Genomic DNA, 15,935 nt, shown 5'->3' with positions numbered 1-15,935 from the left:
TCAACTAATAATGTTCTAGTGGGGGTTTTGTATTCAATATAAAGATATTTGCAACCTGAATCACTAATAGTAGCTAGATGCAATCTCATAAGTCCTTGCCATGCTACAAAATTGTCTCTATTCAACTTGGGAATCTCTCTTTTGTAAGACATTCTAATCTTTAGCTTAGGTCCTTGAAACCTTTTTTGCAAGCATCAAAAAAGCTCTAATACCAATTGCTAGAAATATAAGAGGAGCAACTGAGAGGGGAGGGGTGAATTAGTTCCTACCAAAATAAATCACAGATCCCTTACATGTTAGTACAAAATAAACTCTAAGATTTGGATTACTTTTGCTCAACATACACACATTTAATGTTGTAACTTGGTAAATATTGAATATACTTGGTAATGAATTAGCTTTGTAGATCTTAAGATGTTATTAGTGATTAACATTACTTTAACTTAATTGCAAGCATAAAATAAATAGTATGAACAAATTTTAAACAAAGATTTAACATGGAAATCCAATTTGGTAAAATGAACAATTGCAACCAGTTACTAATTTTCACTCTTCTAAAGTGAGCCCTGTTAGGAGCCAACCTTGTTAATGGTTACAAAACAAACTATTAGGTGTGACCCTATTAGAATATTTAATCACCCTGTTAGGAGTGGCCTTGTTAGAGATCTTTAGAAAATTCAACAAAATTGCCACCTTGTTAAAGGATTTACAAATAGCTATTAAGCCAACTCTGTTAAGAGATTTAGATCACTGCTAAAATGGTTAGAGAGTAACAATGAAATGACTTGATTTAGATGCAATTGACTTCCTGGTTACAAATCTCTTTTCTTCCTTGTACATGATCCTTTTTTATCAAATTTATCCTTTCAACTCCTCAAACACATCCTTCTTATCTCCAGATTCGCTTCCTTAGAGCAATTCTCAAATCTTCAATATTATTTTATTTCACACACATTACCTCACAACTTGACCTTATACTTATATCTTTCCTATTGTTAAGTTGGCTAGAATACAACTTAGCATAATTGACATTCATCATCTTAGTTGACTAGAATCAATAGATAAATCAATTAATCTTAGTATGCCAAAATAGAAAAATCCTTCATTAGCTAACCCAACTTGGTAGACACTAACTCATAAATGATATCCCTATGTTAACCAATAGAAGTTTGATTAAAACTATAAACTTGCAAAGATCCTTTGGTAACAGAGTGATCTTGGTTAACACTGATTCCATCCAATATTTCCCTCATTAATCGAGTGAACTCGGTTAACACTCATCTTCTATAGACTTTTCTTTGATGCTCGAGTGGACTCAATAAACACTGTCTTCTAAACAAGATGAACACAGGAATGCTTGGTAGACACAAAAAAAATTCTTCACTACCCAAGTGAGCTAGACATAAACTAACTAAAAATGGTATGACATTTTTGTAACATCAAAGAAAATACACAATTAATCAATTATATCCAACATATAGTGTAGTGGTTAGTGGGTCATTATAAGTTTGCATGGGTGGATGATATGGATTATGAAAGGCAAGGACTCTATTTATAGGCCAAGGGGTAGTAAGATGGAGGGTTAGGATGCAATGATGGAAGAATGGTGAGGGAGGGCTAAGATGCTTTGAGAGGAGAGCACATGGATTGTGTGTGTTGGTAGCCAATCAAGGAGTGACACTTGTCACAAGGAGGATGAGTGTGAGGGAATGGGAAAAATGGATGGTCAAAGGGAGCAATGACACTAGTACAAAAATGACAATATGTGACTAAAAAGACCCCTAAAATTTTTATATATGTGACTAAAATTAGTTGCATGACTAATAGTAGTCAATATCCAGTCATTTAGTCACATATTTAGTGGTATATTTAGTAGTATATTTAATTACATATTTAGTTGTATATTTGCTAGTTGATTTAGTCACATATTTAGTGGTATATTAATAGCATATTTAATCACATATTTAATATATTTACTCACATATTTGGTTGTATATTTAGTAGTATATTCAATAGCATATTTAGTCACATATTTGGTACATATTTGATAGTGTATTTAGTAGCAAATTTAGTCACATATTTGGTAGTGTACTTTGTCATAATAGGGCATGATCGAATTGAACCACCATCCTATTGCTTGTAAAGCAAATATTGTTCCATTGAGCTATCACCCTTTGAAACATACATAATAAATTATTATTTGTTTCATTTCATTCTCAATATAGCACCCAAAAAGGTTATGGACCTATATTTCTTGAAATGGGGGCAACAAGGCAACATCCAATCAAGCTTATAGTTTAAAGGCTCCTTTTATTTCAAAAAATAATTCTAGTTTGTCAAACTTAAATCAGCTAGAGGAAAAGGGAACTAGGGTAATGGATTTAAAATTTAAAAATAGTGTCCAACTTGTTACTAACAATGTAGAAGTGTATGTAGTGGCTAGAAGATTCTTCAAGTGTGTCATCCAAAAATTGACACTCTATACTAGATATAGTGTCATTTCCTTAATGACACTTTGCACTAGCCATTGGTATGACACTCTACTAATAGCTGAAAAGCAACCAGTCATAAATAGATGAGCTAGAAAAAGCACACACTAAACTCTTCATAATCCATACCATCTATATACCTATCAATATAAGAACATTTGCTTGTGCCTCATTTTTATAGTTAGCCACCTCTAATAATTTTTGCAAACTTAGACGTTAACACTAATAATATAATGATAATATTTACACCATAGTAAATAATGCAATTGAATAATATTTTCAGTACACACAAATAGTAGTTTCTAAAAACTCAAATGTAACACTAAAATAGAGTAAGACTATCTAGACAACACTAAATAATGCAAAACAATGATGTCTCAGTGCACCAGTGATGCAGGAGTATCAAGCTTGGATTTTGGTGTAGTTATGATTTTCATGGTTAGGGATGTTTTGGAGACACATTGGGGAACCTTGTCTTATGTGTGCATAGAGATTGGAGTTATCATGTTAAAGTTTGAGTCATTTTTACCTTGCTGTTGGAGATGTGTTTTCTGGTTTCTGGGTGCCTATTACAGGCCATGTAACTAATTTTGTATAATGAGTTAGAGAATGAAATTTTCAAGTACTATAGAGGACCTAAATTACTACCTTCAATTTGAAGCACAAGTTCTAATTCAATTGGGGCTAGCAGATATCGTAATTTTTCTCAAGTATCAATTTTTGGACATTTAATTTCAGTTGGAGACTGACTTGTGGGTCTTCAGGTATTTAATGTTTTATTTATTTAATTTTGAGAATTCTAGGCTGACTTGTGGCTTAGATTGGTATAACTAGGGGTTGTGGTGGAGTCTTTAGTCATAACTGATTCATTTTGGAAGAAAAGTGAGTGTGGAGAGTAGTGGAAGAGTGAGTTTTTCTTGAGTCTATGGATAAAGCACCGAATATGAGGTAGTTTACAATAGGATTATGATTATTATTCATCTGTATTGGAGAAGAGGAGATTATTGAGGGGTGGTGAATCCTAAGTTCTACATGGAGCAGCTAAAGAGAGATTTTTCCTAAGTCTATGAGTAGATCGTCAAATGTGAGGTAGTTTATAGTAGGATTGTGGTAGACTTGTAAATTTGGAGAAGAGTTAGTAGCTGAGGCTTTGGAAATAAAGAGATTTCTTGGTGGGCTTGTGAGCACAAGTTTAGATCTTCCTTAGAGGTTTCTACCAGAGTGTGGATCTAGACTAGCTAGGTTTTGGATTGGATCTTAAGGGATCTTGTAGAACTATTACTTGCTTTGCATTTGGCCATAACCGAGAAGGCCTTATAGCCCAGCACATCGCATGTAACAATTATTTTATAATTAAAGATTTATGATTTGATATCAAATCTTGCATCATTATTGTGTTTCCATTGTGTGGTTATTTGATGGGGGCTAGGACATCTCCTTTGGGGATTCTCCTACCCTACATCACATTGACCAACTTCTTCAAAATTAGCTAAGATCATTCACAAAACAAAGTACCAAGCTCTATAAAGTCTACAACAACAAATAGTCTAAAGCTAAAAAGGGATAAAAATCTCAAACTAAGTCATTGTTTTGAGTGCTATAATCAAAAATCCCATAGTTTCCTTTTTGTGTTAGAATAGTGACTATCTTATGATCTTGCATTTTCAAATAATAATATTGAACTCTATTTTTTATTGCTCTTTTACTGTCAAAGCTCTTCTTACATGATTAACATCTCACTGTGTTCTTCTTCATATTGCTCATGTATGATAAATGTCTTTTTCAATGTATCCTTCACATTGAATTTTACAAGACATTTACCTTCATCAACCTAATAAAATTTGAAGTCCTCAAATGAATCTCTTAATCTGTAATGCCCAAGCTTAGAGGTTGCACACTAACTCATTATTTTTATTGTTTTATACACAATATGGTTGTACTTAGAAATCATACATGATACCAATTTTTATAGCATTTTCCTTTATCATTTTGTCTAGGACTACTCTGCAACATGATCTCCTTGCCATGAATCATTGCGTAATAAGCTTTCTTTGTACTATAATTTCTTTTATAAACTATTACTGGGTTTGCTCATATCTAATCATGCATAAAACACTACTATCTTTTGATCTTAGTGTGTTGCTCCTTTACAATGAAGATTGTTTAATACTTTCTGCATCATCTCTATTATCTTATTTTGAAGGAACTATTATATTATCAAAAAACTACATTCTCCATTTCATTCATCATTGGTTTCATTAATATCAATTCTCTTTTCATAGCACAATCTCTTTACCTCATTGACTACATCATTATTGATTGTAATTTTAATATCCTAGTTTCCATTCTTTGTCTTTGTGTCCTTGCTTTCCATTTCTTCACAATTTCTTTATTGTTTTTCTTTCTTTGATCCTCTATTCATAACATCAAGTATGTACTCTCTATTCTTTACATGGACAAGGCTCTTAAATCTGATGCTTTTAGTGGAAAACTACCATTTAAAAATCAGCAATGAAAAGGTTTCTCCTAATTTAAAGAGTATTCAATAAATGTGAACAAGAGGCTTAATGAGGAATAAATATTTATAAATATTTGAAACCCTACCTCCTCTGCATGATTGATATGAAGGCTATTTCTTTGAATTTTTCTCATCAAGTTTTGCTTGATTGGTGTTATACTTATTATTTTTTGTTTCTTAGCCCTACTCTCTTTTTAAAGTTCCAACTAGTTGGATCTACTATTGATGAATGAGATCACTTCCTCCTTGATAGAATGGTTGTCTCTTTTATTGATTTTCTTTTCATTATCACTCTTTTGAATAGTTCTATTGTCTCCTCACATTAAAACATGGTATTCTAATTAAGCAAATGAATTTTTTTTGTGAGCTTCTATTTAATCATGTGCTTGTTCTTCATCTTAATACTTTCTCTTTCATCTTGAAAAATGCCTCTTCACTTAATAAAACTTGATGATCTATATTGGAAACTCACTAAAGTGAGATACTAGCTTTTAGATGACTGTTGTTATCTAATGAAGACTTCTTTTTCTTAATTGCAAATTGTTTTTTGTTCTATCATGAGAAATGTGTCTTTCTTTCACAAGAATTGCTCTTTCTGAGTATGAACTATCACAACTTGACTAATTAGGTGCTTTATCATAGGAGATGTCATTCCATTTAAAAGAATTGCTAAGACAATTGACAAGTTGACTAAAATAGATGCCCTTTCTTGTCAACCTACAAATCTTTAGATGATTTTGAACATCCCACAAGAGATTTACAATGGATAAATATTTAACAAATAGTTGCAGCATTACTTCAAAAATATGAAAAAATCTACTTCTCTTTGTTGTGGATGCATGCTACTATTTTGAAGTAAGTCAGTAAGTTGGCTTTAATCTTCTACTATTGCAATCACATGCTCAACCTCAATTTCTTTGAGATCTTCAAGTTTAGGTGCAAGCAAGATTTGTCGTACTTTGCTACCCTTTATCTTGGCAAGGTGTCTTATAGGACACCCTCTTGTATGAACAAAAGTTGAAACTCTATTACTAATTGCTTATTGATTGAAATGAGATGTCTCATGTGAATCAAATGGGAAAATAGAATTTTCCATTCAATTGTGTTGCTCATGAACTTCTAATTTAGGAACTGTCAACTTATCATCAAGTTTCAAATGAGCATCTTATATAATGTAGGAAAGATGACCTTTGTCAAGCTCTTATTGATCTCCTAATGCACATTACAATCTATCTCAACATCATGTCTTTCTTTCTTGAAGATTAGAAAGAAATATCCAATTCCATACTTTGGAAAATTAGCTCTTGTTTCACATTTTATTCTACATAATTAATTCCTTTACCCATATCACCTTTCTCAACTATTAAGACAAGGATGTTTTGATTATCATCTTGAAAGAGTAGCACCCTGTTAGAATGATTTATATTTTCTTTTTGTTCAATATTTTTCATTGGGGTTAGCAATGGCATATTTGCTTCATTTTCATCTATAAAATTTAGAATTTCATAAAACTAATTAGTGACCACTTCATCATTCTTCACAGCATAACCAAGTAACTCATTACTTTGACTCTTCCTTTTCAACATTTATTTGTTCTTATATCTTTTCTTTTGACTAAGCATGTTTATCATTTGCTTGTAATATATTTGAATTTTCTTTTAGAACCTCATGGACAAGTGTATTACCATCAAACACCTTTTCTCTGAATTCACAAAACTCCTTATTCTACTTGCTATTCTAGCTCTCTTGATAAGAATTATTTGGTATAGAATTTTGGGAGATTTGTAGGGTTCTTTGAAAGGAAATGGACATTTGTAAAGGCTTCTCTTGAAGTAATATAGGTTGAACTTGTTCATGTAAAAGGCTCTTGTGATATAAAGGATAGATCCTAGGATTTGTGATTTCAAATGTGGAAGAGTCAATTGGTTCATCTTGAATGTTCATCATATCATTTTGAACATCAAAAATTATTTTCTAAGGAAATGTATCAGTTGGGTGGGTTTCTTGCTTAGCTATAATCCCTTACTATGAAGCTACTCCTCAAAAACTAGGATATCAAATTTAGAAGACTTATATTCACTAGTCTTTTAATTTGCCAGCCTCTACACCCACACAAGTGTTGAACATAAGTAAAGAATCCATTAATATGTTTCTTCATTTAACTTTTCCAATTTTTCTTGTAAAGTAAAATCCATCAAATCTAATAAGTTACAAAAACATGACAGGAAAAAAAAATACCAAAATAGAATCAATATGCATCTTTACTATTTTTGTATAGGAATGAAAAAGTTAAAAAAAGTTGAAAAGAAAAACTGTTTCACTGTCATCCACAAGGGGAAGCTCCCTCAATAGGATTGAGACTATTGTTGCAAGATCCTAGAAGACATAACATTATATATCAGTGTTAGAGTATTATATTTTATAATAGTGATGACATTGTGACATAGCACATGGACACTGACTATTAGGGCCATAGCTTAAAATGAATGCCAACAATGAGCTTTATTGTGACTTGTACAAGAGCTCAAGAGTTTGCAATAGAAGATAAAAAGACAAAAAATCTTATTTATTAGACAACAAATAATATCAAAACAAAGATTCAAAGCTAAGAACTTCACATTTCATGAACTAGGAAGTTAAGAATAATCAAATGAAATCTTACACCTCAACAACTATTTGGGACCATAGAGACATTATAGAAACTATCATTGAATATAGAAAAAAATTATATCCAAAATTTCACCTTCAATTGATCAAGAGTGGAAAACATTAAAAATAAACAATCTCGATGCAAAAATCCCCTCTAATCTACCTCATCACCCTATACATGGGGAAAAAATTAAATTAATGATAAGCATGAAAATCATTTGTAGAAAGAGATACAGAAATAGAATGTAATTTTCTTTAAAAAGTATTAACATCAAGACCATCTCACTTTTACAATTTCAGCCTCCAGATCAAGTGTCAAGATTTTAAATAACTAGAAATAAGAATGATAGAATTTAATGAATTAATTAAGAAGTTCAAATAGCACAAAATTGAATTCCTTCAGTTGAGACATTGGTTGAGTAGAAGTACAAAAATAAATAATTAAACAACGCTTCCATTATGGAAATATAAACATTGATATAATTTGAAATGGAGAATTCTCAAACAAATGGGAAAAGGGAAGTATAAAGATTCTAGAAAATGCAAGCCTACAAGAATAAAGTGTAACACACCTCCTTCTATATCAAAAGTTGATCAGTTCTCCTTTGGAAATCAAAGCAATGGCAGAGCTTTTCCTTAAAATGAGCCTATCAAAAGAATAGCTTCTACATATCAATTCTAAATTTAAAAGTAAAATGATGATTCAGAACAACATCACCACCATACATGTACAAAGAAGCTAGTTACAAGCTTAGTACTCCTTTCTCAAGCTTGGTAGCTTGCATTCCAAGATTTGCAAGTCTTTTGCATGGATCTATCTCCTCTTCTAAAGCTTTCATCAGGGAAAACCAAATTATATCACCCGAATCATCCTACACAGGAAATTGACAAGTATCAACATATATCATGATAATGTATAGAAAAAAATGTGATATCTTGACACAAAAATGAGGAAGAGAATCATTAGAAGAAACTTGTAAAAGTGTCCTAATACCAATTGCAAATTTCATTTGTCCATCTTCACCTTCACTAGCTTTAGTAACTCCTAAATTTAATGGATAATCCCATCCTAGGACATTCATCTCTGAAACAAGAAAACAGTATGCTTGGACCATAATTACTAGGTTTCTTGCTTTCTTTGAGAAGAAAAAGTTTTGGAAATCCAACTTCTGACAAATGAGTACAAATTTAAATGTTGACTCCACCTATTTTAAGAAAATGGACGCTAGTATCTTCGAAAAAATATAACTAACATTAATTATGAATATAAAACAATTTTCTAGTAGTTTAAAGTAAAATTTACTTAAACATATAATCTAAAATAAAAAAATGTTGAGGTCCATGCAGCCTCTGCTCATAGTGATCAAGTCAATTGATTGATTGGTGCTCAACAAGATCTAAATGTACTTACACACCCACTACTAAACAAGTTCTCCTTCATATCTTTCACAAATTAGTGGTCCTTTATAGTGCTTTCATTTGTAATCAATATTTGATGCTTGGTCATTTAACATACACCAAGTCTCAACATTAATTTGTACCAAGCATTTGACTAGATTACTATGTTGTTGGTGCAGGAGCACCTTCCATCTGATTTGAAAGCTATAACAGCTTTGGAAACATCCAAATGATCAAATAATTAAGTGATCTAGGATATTAGGTCAAATAACACCTTTTGGTCCACTTTGTAAGACCTAGTCCTAGGATTTGGCATTTACAAGCCACTTGGTCAACTGTGGTGAAAGGACCCATTAGGCTTTAGATTTTTGGGAATTTTGTTATTTCTTGTGTGTTTTCATAGTTAGGATCCATGAGGAATCATTCATGAATACTCAAGGATAAAAATTTCTCTTGTCAGCAAAAATTGCAAAAAAGTTGAAAACGTTGCTTAGCAACTTTTGTTGCAAAGCTGCAAATTGAGCAAAATACTATAGAAATGACCCCCAAATGACTAAGTGGTTTGAGAACCAATTTTCACCATTGGGGAAGACCTTCAAATAGCCCTACTAGGTATGTGGAAGATAGACAATGTAAGATTTTTGCTCAAATCAATAAAATTTATCTATTTTCCTATATTTTGTGGTGTCTCGCCTAGTTGTACGAGCATGTACAGACAACTCTTTTGAAGAGGGTCACCATTATAGATTCCCCTATTAAATAGATTCCTTTTGAACTTGGTATCATGTTTTGATTCGGTCAATAACTCCAAATACTTAAGCTTTTGTGAGTGTTGTTCTAGATTTACTAGTAAACTTAGGGTTTTAGCTTCTTTTGTGGATTCTAGGCATTTCCACCATGGAAAAATCATGTCCATTGGTGGAATTCTAGTTTCATATATTCCCTTCCATATTATGTTGTTACTTTTCATGTACCTGTAGGGAGATAGGAGAATCAACAAGCCCTAGGTGTATATCTCTATGTATACACCATGAACATTTACGCAACCAACTGCATAACTTTTCATGGATCAACCCCCTAGGGCTGAAATCCTGGACTTAACACTTTCTCATGACCCCCTAGGTGTTCCAAGTGGTTTGGCGGATGGAACTAGTCCAAATAGGGTACTTCCTTTGTAAATTGAGGCCTAATTAGCCCTTTAGCCTAGGGCAAAAACCTAGAGTTTTGTGTTCTAGTTGTGGAGCCAGCCCAAACTCTTTAAGGATAATGTGTATTCCCCAAAAGGGTGCTCAAATCAGTAATTGGTTTTATTGGTCTTTAAAGTTTTACATAACGTAAGGCCACATTTTAGTTTTAGAAGGCTACTAGCCCAGTTTTTGGTTTGCATGGGAAGTACCCTCCTTGTGTAACCAGTTTATGGAAGTGATTCCTTGGGTCACATATGATCCTAAAAACACCCAATCTGCTCAAGTTTGGTGATGATTCAAGCCTTAGGGTCTAGGTTGGGTTCTACTCCAAAATTGCTTACTAATTGGGTCACATATGATTCTAAAAACACCCAATCCACTCAAGTTTGGTGATGATTCAAGCCTTAGGATCTTGGTTGGGTTCTACTCCAAAATTGCTTACTAAGTGGTCAAGGAACCAAGGATTCTCCTTAAGGACTGATCCATGAAGATGACAACTTCAACCACTTCTGGTTAGAAGCATGAATCTGAAAATCAAGAGCCCGGTATTCCTGAAAAATGTCATATCTCTCCAGATGTTTGCAAGGACCATGGAAATAGATGCAAGAGTATATCCATAGGTTTCCTTGTAATAGATAAGAAAAATGAAACCATGGACAAAATTGATGTCTCTGAAAGCAAAATTATAGCTCTTGATCTCCATAGTAATTTTGAAAGAGATAAGTAGATTGCTGGAACAGTTTCTGCTTAAGATTCACAAATGTTGACCTTTCCATTAGAGCAACCCACAACTGGCAAATGTCAGAAACCATTACAAACACTTGATGTGGATGCTAAATTACAGGTTGATCCTATCGAGCAAGCTGATCAAAAGGATTAGGAGTTTGAAAAGGGGATTAAAGAAACCAACATTTTACATAGCTATGAAGCACAGGCTTATCAAAATACAGAGATGGTATTGGAAGCCAGTTGCCATGTATCTCAGGATGAGTCTACTACTATAAAGGAATGTGATGACATTTCTCTTGAGGTTGGTCAGGACCAAGAAAGTGAAAAGAAAAATACTTCAACAGATTTTGCAGTAACAACTATGGAAACTGATTCCCTTGGAGTAAAAGAGATGGCACTTCTTCCACATGCGGAAGTTGAAACTTCTGATTTTAATTTCGATAATTGCTAAAAGATGTTTCTCTATCGATCATTCAACCTTGGAATTTGATGGATCAAATACCATGCCAATGGGAGAATCTTCAGATCTTACCCACTACTTATATTCAAACAATAAAATTCAAAACACGAAAAACTCATAATTATAAGAATGTGAAAAGGGGAAGCCATTTTAACGTCTGCACTCTTCCTACAAGGAGTTATAAGAGTAACCGATAATTTGATTGATTCTAGTTCAGCCTAGTGTCAAAAGAATCTCCTTTCTTCATCTTCAGCCTACTTTCCATATACCTATGGGCTGCCTTAATATGCCAGTGCATGTTGAGTGGGACTGTCGAATGCTTATTTTGTAGAATAGAGCTTATAGTTTACTAACCTCAGCAAGATCTTGTTTCTGGGTTCCTATTTGAACACTACACAGATCTTAAGTTTACATGCAACAGTGATATATGAAGAGAATTAACATGTTCAAAAGACATAGATAACCATATAGAGATGACAATATGCCAAACTTATTCATGTGCATTCTCATGTCAGAATAATGTATGAGATATTGCGGACTTATAAAAGACATGATGTCCTCAAGAGAACATTACGAGTAGTAATGAGTAATAAAAATAAGACTTAACAAAGATGTCCTTGCAGTTCCATGAGTAGTCGACTTCACCAATAACAATTACACAACATCGTCTTTGTCTTCGCATGGTCATCATCTATACACAATGATATAATCCTCATGATGAGACACACAAGGCACCAAATGAATGAGTTCTGATTATTGGAAGTCAAAGAACGAAATGATTCAATTGCAGGATGTTGCTACAGCCAGGTAGAGGTGATGTCAATGATTGAATTGATCCACAGGCGTAGGATATTTCATATTTCATACAGCTCTGGCTTTTCAGATATCGAAGAATATTCATATATGCAAAGAGCATATTACATTGGATGGAGAATAATAATCGATGCACTATTGTCACTAGCTTTTGGACCAATACAAAATTTGAAGACTTCAGCAATGAGATATATAGAAAGAGCGATGACAGGGCAGCAAATATGATTTCAAGCTTCTACCATAATGTTAACGAAAAAAAATGATCGTCATGTGTGCACAAATCATTGAAATAATAAAATATTCTTGAGCGGAGATCAAATATATTATCGGGAAAGTGGAAGATTTGGAGCAGATTAATAATGTTATCCTTCAAAATGAAAGTCTACCGAAAGAAGTAATTTTAATAAAAACTAATTGATGAAGATTATGATTAGTGGTGAGGTGCCATTAATTAAGGATCTAAGTATTATTTTTAAAAAGAGACACATCCATTCATAGTTGAAGACTTACGTGTCTTTTATTTGTTTGTTATAAAAAGAAGAAGAATATGTCATCTGTTAAAAGAAAGATAGATTCGAAAAATATATTCAACAAGAGGTGAACAGTTCTAGCTTAGCAACATAGATTTGTTCTAGGAAATCTTAGCATCATGAAGCTTGCACATTAGGTTCTCAATTTGTCATTGCTCTAAAATAACCAAAAAATGTAGTATTATCAGCAAATTCAATATTCAAGAGTTTATCCTTTCTGGGAAGAAAAATATCATTGATTTTCATTCCATTAATCATTTCTTTCAACAAGTAAAATATTGCCATCATAAGCAATCACTAATATAGAAAAAGCCAATGGGCACTCCTGTTTTATTTATCAGGGCTCTAAAAGAGAACCTTTAATGTTTTGAATCTTTGATGTTGAACTTGTTACGTAAACTATATGATGGTGTGATCACTATGATTACAAGTTTATGGTGTTTTTGTTGTTAAAATGTATTTATGCTACTATACTACATTCTAATTTTAACTCATGATTCATGTGTGTGTGTGTGTGTGTGTGTGTGTGTGTGTGTGTGTGTGTGTGTGTGTGTGTGTGTGTATCTTCTTACACATTTTTTACTAACCAACTCAAACCCCTTTCAAAAAAATTGACGAACTTAGGAACTGGTTCTCAAACTTTGGATTTAGAACCAAACCTGAACTAGTAACTTAGCAGAATAGCATTTAGATGTCACAAATAAGTATTGGTCTTGGAAATATATACATCACTCATTTTTTTTGAAAAAAATGTGACATGAAAATATTTAAATTTAACCTCATCGGCCTTTGTATAAATAAAAAAATATCTCACCTAGATCTCATATTGGTAGATTGATCTCATTCTTCACTTTTAAGAAATAACAAAGAAAATAATCATCCAACCACACAATATTTAGTGGTCCATCGAAATACTACTAGTGGGGACAAACCCTCAATTGGATAAAGGGGATAATCAGTCTCTATGCCCGAATGACTATTGAATTCAAGAGTGTAATAATTATGAAATTACATAGGAATTGAGTGCACAAATTAGAAATTGTTACTTATTTCTATTTAAAGCAGCCATAAGAGGAAGTTCGGACAACATGCATGAAGAAGAGGCTACCATCCAATAACTAGGAAGAATGATCTTTCATACAAAAGTGTGAGAAATAAATCACAACTTAAAATTTTCGCTCAGCATTCACTATTGCTGAGTGCCAAATTTACTCGGTAGCTTAAGGAACCGAGTGGTAGGAGAGTGCCGAGTGAACTCGACAAATGAAGAGCAACTCGGTAGCCACTAGAAGCTAAGTGAGCTCGGTAGCCACAGGAGGGTGGACCTCGAGAGAAGAAGGCACTGAGTGAACTTGGTAGCCACTGCAAGGTGGAGGTTGGTAGAAGAAGGTACCGAGTGAACTCGGTAGCCACTGCAAAAAATGACTTTTACCAAAAACAATACTGAGTGACAGAACTATAACATGAACTTTTTCACCATTAAAACCAAAGAGCCAAAGCTTGAAGTTTTCAACAAAAAGACTTCTCAAATGCAATAAATAAAGCAAGAACAATAGATTCAAGTATGCCTGCTAGCTTTCTATTCAACTTTGATTGAAAACTATTACAAAATCTAGGAGCATTCAACTTCAACTAGAAAAAACCCTAAAATAACCCTAAAACTTTAAACAACTTCAATACTTAGAAACTTTAAACTTGCAGCTCTAATGACTGCATACAATAATGCCTAGAGAAATCACTGCTTCAACAGGATGAATGAAACAATAAACTACGAACTTACAGAATGACAGGTAGAAACATGTGCAACTGCAGGCATGACAATGATTCCTTTTGTCTCTGCAACGACTGATTTACTAATCACTTCCTTTCCTCTTTTTGTGCTCTGCAACTCTCTAATCTACTCTTCTTCACCTTCACTCTATCTACAGGTCGAATAGAAAAGAACATCCCTTTTTTTGTCTTCTGCCAAAAATGTTTTCTCCCTCATTTGCAAATTGAAAACTCACCTACCTATAATAAATTTTTATGACTATTGTGCAGGTTGTCAGGGATGGTAGGTGGGCATTTGGCTCCAGGGACAAACATTAACTACATTTAATATTCCAACATTCCCCCTTTGTCCCGAGCCAAACAAACAAGGATCACTACTGATCCATATCAACTACACCAAGACACTCTCTTAGGTGTACAAAACTTTCAATGCCTAATGACTTTGTGAAAATGTATGCTAGCTGTTGCTCAGACTTACAAAAGTCCATTTTGATATCCTCATCCTCCACCAACTCTCTGATCAAGTGATATCAAATTTCAATATGCTTGCTTCTCTCATGGAAGATTGGATTCTTGGAAAATGCAATAAATGAGATGTTGCCACAATAAATTGTGGTTCCATCCTCTTGCCTTTCATTCAAATCTATCAAGATCCTTCTTAGCCAAATAGCTTGATATGCTGCTACATTTGCTGCTATATATTCAACCTCTATTGTAGATTGAGCAACAATAGGTTGCTTCTTGGATGCCCATGAAATTGCACCCAATCCCATATGAAACATGTATCCGAAAGTTCTCTTCCTATCATCTATACTTCCAGCCCAATCACTATCTGTATAACCTACCAACTTGAATTCATTTACTGCAATATACAAAATCTCAAATCCCTTGGTACCTTTCACATACCTTAGGATCCTCTTTCCCGCTTGCCAATGAGAATCCTTTGGTGTTTTCATAAATCTGGAAATCAAACTTACTGCATGCATTAAGTCTGGCCGAGTTGCAGTCAAATACATCAAACTTCCAACCATACTCTTGTATAGTGTTGGATCCACTTTCTTGCTAGAGTCTTCTTTGCTCAACTTCAGACCTATTGTTGTTGGTGTTGGGGTTGCCTTACTATTCTGCATTTTAATTCTCTCCAAGATCTGCCCTACATACTTTTCTTGAGAGATGAAGATGCCATCATGCATTTGTTTTACTTCTATGCCTAGAAAGTACTTCAAGAGACCTAGGTCTGTCATCTCAAATTCATTTTTCATGGCATCTTTGAATTCATCTATTAGAGCCTTATCATTACCAGAAAAAATCAAATCATCTACATACAAGACAACAATCAACACATTACCATTTGCTGCCTTGATGTAAACAGTAGGCTCACCATTGCTTTTG

The sequence above is a fragment of the Cupressus sempervirens genome, chromosome 7 (genome assembly GCF_028749045.1).
Source record: "Cupressus sempervirens isolate cs-2001-9-10 chromosome 7, ASM2874904v1, whole genome shotgun sequence".
Classification (NCBI taxonomy): Eukaryota; Viridiplantae; Streptophyta; class Pinopsida; order Cupressales; family Cupressaceae; genus Cupressus; species Cupressus sempervirens.
Note: the sequence above shows the minus strand (reverse complement) of the source record.